Source organism: Nicotiana tomentosiformis, chromosome 8 (genome assembly GCF_000390325.3).
Source record: "Nicotiana tomentosiformis chromosome 8, ASM39032v3, whole genome shotgun sequence".
NCBI classification, from domain to species: domain Eukaryota; kingdom Viridiplantae; phylum Streptophyta; class Magnoliopsida; order Solanales; family Solanaceae; genus Nicotiana; species Nicotiana tomentosiformis.
The window spans coordinates 49,324,475-49,334,567 of NC_090819.1; the positions used below are offsets into that span (position 1 = coordinate 49,324,475).

The window sequence follows — 10,093 nt, forward strand, 5'->3', positions numbered from 1 at the left end:
TGCCAGCGAGGCCAATTGATTATACGGGGGGGGGGGGGGGGGGGGGAATAGACCATAACACCAGTTATATTAAGCTTATATTAAGATTTCCACCCTACATACTTTGTACATATCGTACTCACGTCCCTTCCGGGGCATTGCGTTTCATGTCGCGTAGGTACAGATAGATCAACGTTTGAGCCACATCAATAGGCCATCCACCAGTTGTTGGAGTCACCTCGCTTACTCCCGGAATTACTTATCTTTTGGTATGTGTACAGTCAGCTAGTTTGGGTATGACGGGGCCCTGTTCCGTCTAGTACTTTTTCAGTTCAGCACTCCTAGAGGCCTGTAGATATGCACCTGTGCAGTTAATACATTTTTATATGTCAGCTTGTGTTAGCCTTGTCAGCTTTCCAGATTGTACAGTTCTTATCGGCTATGCTTATGCTTGTTCAGTTTATCCGTTTATATTTATGATTATTAGATTATCAACAAGTTTAGTGATGATCGACACTTAGTATCGGTTATCCATCGCGGGCCTAGGCTGGGTCGTGACAAAAGCACACAAAGAAACTAGAAATAAACTCAATATGAACTAATATCAAGTTAATCTTGTTAAGAGTTGAGTTTCCTACAAATTGAAAAGAAATAAAAGAAAAGAAACTACAAAACTAGACACTTATCCAAATTTTGGTCATATTCTCAAAAACTGGCTAGTTTTGTAAAATTGGTCGGATTTGCAAAGAATGGCCACATAGGTAAGGACTGGTCAAATCTGCAATTCTGGACAGCCTCACAATAACTGACAAGGTTGCAGACTGTTGGTGATCTCCTGAGCAATCTTCTTCACAATTCTGTAAAAAGACTCCAAGTTGTAGCTCAAATGCAAAGTTCATCAGTGACTGCAAGCTACTGAAGATGTTCACAATTGCAGCCAAACTGTAGCAGCAGGGAACTACAACCTGCAGTTTGCAATTCAACTTAACAGCAGCTATAGGCCTCTTCAATTCACAGATTTTCAATCCCCAAAGATCAACTGGTTTTCTGCTTCAAACACAAGTTCAAATACTGCAGATTTAGTTCAAACTGCAGCTGGAATGCCTGAAAATTCTTCTGGTTTTTTCCTCAGTCAATAACACCCTAAAACAGTCCAAGGATTTAAACTTTAGCAGCCATGTCAGAAACCTAACCAGTGCAGACAATCAGCTTAAACAACACATAATTTGCAGAGTACTACTAGTGCAGAACTGGGTAGCAACTCAGATTTTTAGCAACTAAACAATGGAGAAACTGAAAATCTGCTGCAGAATTAATCTTGGACAAATTAACAAAATCTGGCAGAACTGCAGGTGCTATCACAAGATTTTTGTAAGCAACAGCATTTAATGTTTAGTCCTCACAAATGAATTCTCAAACTGTTGAGCTTCCTCTGCCAAACTCAAGTCCAAACTAAACTCCAAAACATCCAACCTCAAATTAGCAGATTTCAAATAGTTGATCAAACTCAAATCAGCTAACGTCAACCAATTTCACAGCAGCTAAGCAGTTTACCAAACTGTAGAAGTTCAGTAGGGAAGAACTTCTGAAAAACAAATCAAACAGTAGAAAGTCTAATAGCCTGTTTGGCCCAGCTGCAAAAATCAGTTTATTTTGAGAAGTGTTTTTTCTCAAAAGTGCTTTTCTCAATAGTACTTTTGGTGAGAAGCAATTTGTGTTTGGCTAATTAATTTGAAAAGTACTTCTGAGCAGCAATTAGTGTTTGGCCAAGCTTTAAAAACCTGCTTGTAAGTGTATTTTTCTCAAAAGTGCTTTTGGAGAGAAACTACTTTTTTCTGCTTCTACAAAACTGCTTCTGCTTCACCTCAAAATCACTTTTTTTTCCTTTCAAAAGCTTGGCCAAACACCTTAATTTTAGAAAAAAAACACTTTTGACCCAAAAAAAAGCGCTTTTGCCTCGAAAGAAGCTTGGCCAAACAGGCTATAAAGCTGCAGTAAACTGAAGCTAAACTTGGCTCAAAAAGTGCAGAAAACTGTCCAAAAGTGCACAAGAATTGTAACCAATCTCAATTCAACACTTAGATTCAAATTCCAACCCAATTCTAGAGCTAGCAACAGCAACAATCAATCCCACTTTGGCTAAGAAAACTGGGCAGTGTCGAGCTGATGCTTAAAGAAAATCTGTTCACTCCTCTTTAAGTTTCAAGGAGCTTGAAATTAGAAAACTTGACAACTGAAGCTCAGTAAAACAATCTGGATTGAAGAACTAAGCTGTAGCTATTTGAAATCTGCTCAATTGTTTATCAATTTTTTTTCAATTTTCATAAGCTTTGCTCCAATAGAATTCAGAAACTCATGCGCAACTACCAACAACAAGAGCAAATACAGAACCTCGACCAAGCTATCAATGAGATCTTTCAGTTAACACTTTGAAACTCAATCAAAATTCTCAACTGAATTCATAAACCAGAACTTCATACAATATTTCAAACTAATAACAACTTCGAGTCGACTAACGAATTCAGACTCAATCAACTCAGACAATCGAGTAAAAATTCAGTGCTTATTCTCAAGGAATCAAAACTGAATGTTGCGATGAATGAATTTTCAGAAAATGAAGCAAGGTTGATCTTAGAAGTACCAAACCTGTGTGTGACGATGAATTGATGTTCGAGGCGACAAATCAGTAGCAAACGACTCCTAGCGGATGAAGAACACAGCTGCAATTTTGTCGAATTCCGCCACAGCATTTTCGATTCGTCACTGACCCAAACCTTCACCAATGGAGCTCAAATTTGGATTACAAACTCCCAACAACAGCTCGAACAAAGCTCCTAAATCAATTTGGAACAAGGCTCACTAAATCGATGAACCCTAGGCCGTCTTCTCCACTGAAGCAGCTTCGAAATATTTTGAACCCAAACCTAGAGATTCAGATCAAATCGGCCCTAATTCATCAGATTTCACCTCAATCAAGATGTACCAACAAGATTAGAACTCACCCAATCGATTTCGAGCTCAAAATTTCGATTCGGAGCAAATCCTCCAAATTTCGATTTCTGCTGTTGGTCGATTTAGGTTTCAATTCTCAAACCAACTTCGAATTTCAGCTCAAATAAGTGATTCAATCTCAGATAGTGAAGAAATTCAGAAGTTTCAGAATCAAAATTGAGGGAGATAATCTTTTGTATTTCTATTTTGGAAACAAACATAGAAGAACAAGGAGATACGATTTGTATTTCAGTCACAGATGAACAGTAACCTGCTATTTTTAGTAATTTTTGATTTTCAGATTGATGATAACAGAACAATGACCCAAGGATTGATTGAACAATCTTTAACCTTCGCTCTAATACAAAGATGATACGGAATCATATTGAAAATGCAAAAATACACGGAATCAATAAGATACGAGATTAGGGTTTAAAATAGAGAAAGACAACAACCTAACTATGAACTAGATACACTCCTTAAGTTCTTATAATAAACACTAATCTAGGAAGAACAAGAACAACTAATACGAATTAAGCTAAGTAAAGAATACAATTCAAAGACCCTGAAAGATATATCAACTAGAACAATGAATTAACATTCAAATACAAAAGATAATCCCAAGAGGATGAACATGAACTCATGCATGATAAACCTAACATAGATAATCTAGAAAATATAATAAATAAAGAGAAATAAAGGATACCCTAAACCTCTCAAAGTTTGGTCTTTATTTATCCATACACCATCAAAAGCTCCCTTTCAAAATGAGAGGAATGACTATTTATACTAGAGTGTTATTTAGGCTAAATAACCAAAATACCCTTAGCTAGTAAAGGAGGCTAAGTCTAGCCTAAATAGCTAAATTACAAATATAGCCTTCTTGATCTTGACTCCTTTAAAGCACTCAAATGCTATGCTATTAACTTGGAAATCATCCTCATTAAGCATGGTAATCCGGCGTGTATCAAAATATATTGAAAGAGTGTGCGCACAATGTTTGGAATGTAAACAAGCTAAATCTAAAGTGTTACCACATGATCTTTACACGCCATTACCTATTCCTACTTTTCCTTGGCTTGATCTTTCTATGAATTTTGTGTTAGGTTTGCCTAGAACAACGTGTGGTAAGGATAATATATTTGTTGTGGTAGATAGGTTATCCAAAATGGCTCATTTTATTCCTTGTTTAAAGACTAATGATGCTTCACATGTTGCTGATCTATTTATAAAAGGAGTTGTTAAATTGCATGGTATACCTAGAACTATTGTTAGTGATAGGGGTGATATATTTTTGAGCCACTTTTGGCGTGTATTTTGGGGGAAGTTAGGCACTAAATTATTGTTTTCTACTTCTTGTCACCCACAAACTGATGGACAAACTGAAGTAGTTAATAGAACCTTAGGAAACATGTTGAGGGCTATTTTGAAAGGTAAATTAATTTCTTGGGAAAATCACTTACCTGTGATTGAATTTTCTTACAATAGAATAATCTATTCTTCCACAGGTGTGTCTCCTTTTGAGCTTGTTTATAGTTTTAATCCCTTTACTCCCTTTGATTTATTACCATTACCTACTAATGATATTGCTAATCTTGATGGTAGGACAAAGGCTGAGATGATGAAAAAAATTTATCAGCAAAGAATGCTTGAAATTGAGAAGAAAAATGAGCAAACTACCTTGAGAAAGAATGAGGGTCGAAAACAAGTTGTTTTTAAACCTAAAGATTTAGTTTGGGTTCACTTTAGAAAGGGGAGATTTTCTTCCAAAAGGAAGTCAAAGTTTCATCCTAGAGGAGATGGCCCATTTCAAGTCCTTGAAAGGATTGGAGACAATGCTTACAAGCTGGACCTTCTTATAGAATAGGTGAATATGAGCTTAAAAGAGGTCCAAAAGGGGGTATTTCAAAAGTAGCCCAATTGGATTCCAAACCAATGATCCAAAGTAGTAGTTTTAAGGCCCAAATCTGCCCCAAAGGGATTTGGCCGCCCACCCTCTTATTTTTGTTAGTTTTTATTAGGTTTTCTAGTCTTTAACTTAGCCTCCAAGTTAGAGTTTTATTTTATGATTCTAGAATAATCTTTTAGGGTTTCTTTTATGCCTTGGCAGCCACCCTACCTATTTTTAAGGACTTTTTACTCCTATAAATAGGAGTTCTTTTCATTCATTGAGGAACTTGATTATTGATTAATAATATTATAGTTTGAGAGTTCTATTGAACCTTTGTTACTTATGCTTTGAGATTTATCTTTCAACCTTTATTAGTTCATAGTTCAAGGTAGTAAAGATAACTTCTTTATTGTGATATCATTGATTCCTTTGTGGTATTCTTAGAAGGCGATTAATACTAGTTATTAATTATTTTCTCAAGTTACTCGTAAAGTAGTTAAGATCCGAATCTATTATTTTTGATTTGTTTTTAAGTAAAGACGTTTGATTACTTCAATAAATCAAAAACGGTGTTGCCTGGATCTTTTCAAGGCTATAGAACTTGCGTTCTTGGAAGTTCTCATAATTCTTTTCCTGAATTTTCCCATATCCTTTATTTTCTGCACTTTAATTCTAGTCGTTTAATTCCTTATTGTTATTACTTCCGCATTTACTTCTCAAATTCTTACTCTAGTTTGGATTCCCGACCTTGTTGTTATCACGTGCATTTTATTCTGGTGATGATTTCTTACATTTCAAAGAGATTGGCTCAGATCTACATCAGAGAGATTGTTTGTTTGCATGGTATGCCCATTTCTATAATTTTGGACTGTGTCACTCAGTCACATCGTACTTTTGTATAGTTTTAAAGTGAGAGTTGGGCAAGCAGGTGGAGCTCAGCACAACATTTCACCCATAGACGGATAACCAGCCCGAGAAGACTATTCAAATCCTTGAAGATATGTTAAGAAAAAGTGTTATTGATTTTAAAGGCCATTAGGATTAGTTTCTACTTGTTACACCCCATATTTTCATACGTGAGAGTACGTTGTAAGTCAATTGATGTAAGCTCAGAAATGAGATCATCTTTGAAAGTACATAAAATAAGTTAATCATGTTAACTTGGAGGTTACAAATATTTAAGATAATGAACTGCAAGTACCAAGATGGTTAGAAGGCTTAGAAGCTAAACAAATTGAAGAAAATAAGTTTCATCAAAAGTCGACAAGTTGGGAATGTTATAACATGTACTTTTGGGGTGAGATTAGGGTACTCAAAATGATAAGAAGGTTATGTTATGAGTTATTTTAGTCTTATGATAGTCATGTGTTATGTTTTGAAGTCAAGCGAGTTGTGAAACAAAAGTTGACAAAGATTATCACAAGTTATATTCATAAATATGCTGAAGATTAGGTCAAATATAGCTGAGCATTGCTTCCAATATACTTGGAATTACGGGATGATCTACATACAAAATTGAAGTTCTACGAGTCTAGTTTACAACGGATTACAGCGTTCATTGATACAACATTGGAGTAAAGAGATATTTGCGTTTTTGCTAGACTGTGCAGACTGGTAGGTGACAAGTAGGTGCATCACCTACTTACCAAAAGGAGAGGCCTCAATTAAAAACTCCTAAAGTCGGCCAAGAGGGGACTTTTAAGTACTTATTAACTCATTTCTCAGACCAACAAAATCAGATTGAACCCTACAACTCCTCTCCAAAAATCCCACACAAAACCTAGGTAATTTCGGGTGATACGATGTGATTCTAGTGGCGAAAACCCCAGACAGCTTGCTAGTTTCTCTTTCTCTTTCTTGTAGCTGCATTGGGGGACTGATTTTGGATGAATAAGGACTAGTTTTCGTGGGTTATACTCAGTCCAAGGTAAATTTATGCTTCTCTTTCCATTATCTATGTTTGTACGAGTTGTAACTCGATCGTAAAGACTAGACCTAGCGAGTTTCGAAAGAGTGGTATGATGTTTGTTGTGGCATCAATGTTGGCTGGGTGTGAACTTATTTTTAAGTTTAATTCATGGCTGGTTTATAGGATAAGAGGCTTAATTATGTATAGTTGGTTGTTTTGCTCAATTTGAAAGAAAAGACAAGTCGAAACATGTTTTAGTAAACTGAAAAATCAGTTTTGAGTTGTTGAACTCGTGGGACCGTTTTGTAGGTTGTATCATGTTGGTGTTGGGTTGTCTCTTTTGCTACTGTTTTATGGAGTTTGGGAGTAGAAAAGGGTGTGGAGAAACACCACATAATGGCAGGGTGGTTGGCTGGTCGTTCGTCGTTACATTTTCGGGTTGTTTGACACTACTAGGGTTGTCGTTTTGTGTATAAACTGATTGGGGTGTGTGGGCCGTTATGTGGTATTTTGTGATGGATATAAGGTTGGAAAATGATGTATGCATTTTGTTATTATTGTGTTCTTGTTGTTGTTGGTGTTAGGTCGAATTGGTAGGAAGTAAAGATTATTGGGGAGATGTTGCCCATTTTATTATAAAATAAGCTTGTCATTCGTTGTGCGATAGTTGTACCTTCCATAACTTGATGATAGTATCGTTATCGTTATTGTAGATTAAGGTGCAACGCGACGAGTTTAACGTGGTTATTGGAAAGATTGTAATAAGGTATGTTAAGGCTAAACCTCTCTTTCATTTTGGCATGATCTCGTAAATAAATGCGTTTGATAACGAGACATAAAGAGAAGTTCGTACTCCTGAATTTATGTACATTATCCTATCTCATAAGTTACAGTATTCTCCCTTATCGGTACTTTATATTCAGTTAAGTATTATCTTCTTCCAGTCAAGAGAGTAGAGGGTCTATATATATATATATATATATATATATATATATATACACACACACACACACATACACACACACACACACACACAAAATATTACAATATTTTTACCACCATCGAGCTATAATCGGTGGCCAGGCCCCTATTAGACAACCTCTGATCAGATGGTAAGTTATATACTGAGCCTACTATGGTCGAGCGCCTATGAGCGAGCCCAGAATGGCCGAGATATAGAGCCTAGTATGGACGAGCACCTATGAGTGAGCCTACTACAGCAGAGCAGTTATACGTACCGAGCCTTATAGGGCCGGACAACTATTTTACTTACTATATTGAGAGAGTCCAGTCAGTATCAGTAGGTAAGCATATATTCGGATCATCTTTGACTCCCAGTTACTTTCAGTCATTATATTATCAGTTCAGTTTCAGCTTTTAGTTATTTTGTTGCCTTACATACTCGGTACATTATTTCATACTGACGTCCCTTTTAATGGGGATGCTGCATTTCATCTCTGCAGGTCCTAATAGACAGCTGGATAGACCTTCCATGTAGACAAAGTCAAACATCAGCTTGGTTGGTAAGCTCCACTTCCTCGAAGTTACCAGGTGTAGACCTTGGAGTCCATTTTATATATACAGGCTTGATGGGTAGGTCGAGGCCCTGCCCCGACCATGATAGAGTTCAGCTATCACTAAAGGCTTGTAGACGAGTCCTGTATATTTTGTATATTAGTAGATGTTCATGGCGGCCTCATCTACCTGCACAGTTGTACATATATATGAGCTTTTGGGTATGTTTACCCCTCAGATGAGAGAGGCGATATTATCAGATGATTCAGAATATGGCCTCATCGGCCTAAGTTTAGGGTTACCCCTCCAAAGTTCACAGTTACAAAGTGGTACGCTCCGGCCACGCCTCCCCAGGTTTGGGGTGTGACAAACTTAGTATCAGAGTAGTTCTATCCTAGGGAGTCTACAAGCCATGTCTAGTAGAGCCTTGTTTATAGATATGTTGTGCACCACATTATATAAACAAGAAGCTACAAGGCATTTAGGAGTCTGTTACCCTTCTTTTAAATCCAAATCGTGCTATAGAGCTAAGTCATAAGAGTTCGAGCCAAGACTTATGTTTGCTAATGATATAGAGATGCTTTCAATTAGAAAATTTATAGCTAGCGAGAGGGCTAAAACAGCAGCAGGTAAGGGCATTAGTAGAGAGAGAATTCTTGAGGACATGGCCCTGTTTGAGGCCCTATTAGATCGTGCATACCCGATGGTGCACTCTAGAATAGTACAGTCAGATAAGAGTACTAGAACATTCATAAATATTAGAAGTCATGTAGTGGAATCCTAGAAGAGATAAATAATGACCTTAGTATGAATCCCGCCCCTAGTAAAAAGAGAATATTAGGCGACCCGAAGAACCAGTGAGATGGAGCAAGGGGAGAGAAAAGTAAAAGAACATTTTGTTGAAGTTTTCAGAATAAGGTAATAGGCAGAGATATTAACAAGAGAATAAGAAAAGAGTAAATGAAGCATTATGAGTAAGGTATGATAAATGAGTGATAACAGTAAATCAAAATATGGTAGGATGACAGAGTCTATGGTCAAGTGAAGGAAAAGACAAGAGGTGACATGCCTTGAGACAATAAAGGAGTATAAGCCATGAAGTCATATCCTTATTTCGAGAAAATGAGTTGGCGACTCCAACATGATTACTAGAAGGCTAAGTTAGACCCCGGAGTAAAAGAAATTAGTATGGGCTAGTAAACAAGAAAAAAGCGAACATGATTTAGAGACCAAATGATTTGATAATAGTCGACATCGTGAGAATTTCAGAGATTGCTTTTTGGAAATGATAGAATGGACAACGGAAGAATAACCTTTGAAGGTCATTCAGGAAGACGCTTCCCTAAAGCAAGCATTGTGACCAGAGTTAAACTTAAGGAACTAAGTGTGCTAGTTACACTAGGTGTCACCCTCGCGCGTAAGAGATTTACTTATCCCTGGTAGAGAAGGGTTACCGCAAGACGAGTAAGAGTCAGTGAAGACGTGAAAAGATGCCGAAGATAAAGAGGTCAAATATTTGTAGGTAAATCTTTATAGCATTAAATGCTAGTATTCCCCTAAAGGGGGGAAGATGGGGTGATATGGTATTAAGTCAGAGTTAAGTGGTTCAGGCAACTATGGAATAGTAAAGGAAGAATGCGATAAAAAGGCGAAAGGAATGCGATTGCATTTATTCAGATCATACAGATATGTTACGACTCCAAAACACTATGCAAGCACGATGTCGAGGAGAGGTCCCGGCCAGGATAGTATCTATAAATAAGTATGAATGAACACTTGATACATAAAAATCTAGTGCGAGGGGTAAC

At 37.0% G+C, this 10,093-nt stretch overlaps 1 long non-coding RNA gene across 1 annotated transcript; it reads right to left on the reverse strand.

The window, feature by feature from the left end:
• Window positions 1-562: 562 nt before the first annotated feature.
• On the reverse strand, window positions 563-3,426 carry LOC104108444 (uncharacterized). Its single transcript, XR_011410316.1, has 3 exons — window positions 2,982-3,426; window positions 2,626-2,903; window positions 563-1,122 (listed from the first exon to the last, which is right to left on the reverse strand). It is a non-coding gene; the product is annotated as an uncharacterized lncRNA (long non-coding RNA).
• Window positions 3,427-10,093: the final 6,667 nt, after the last annotated feature.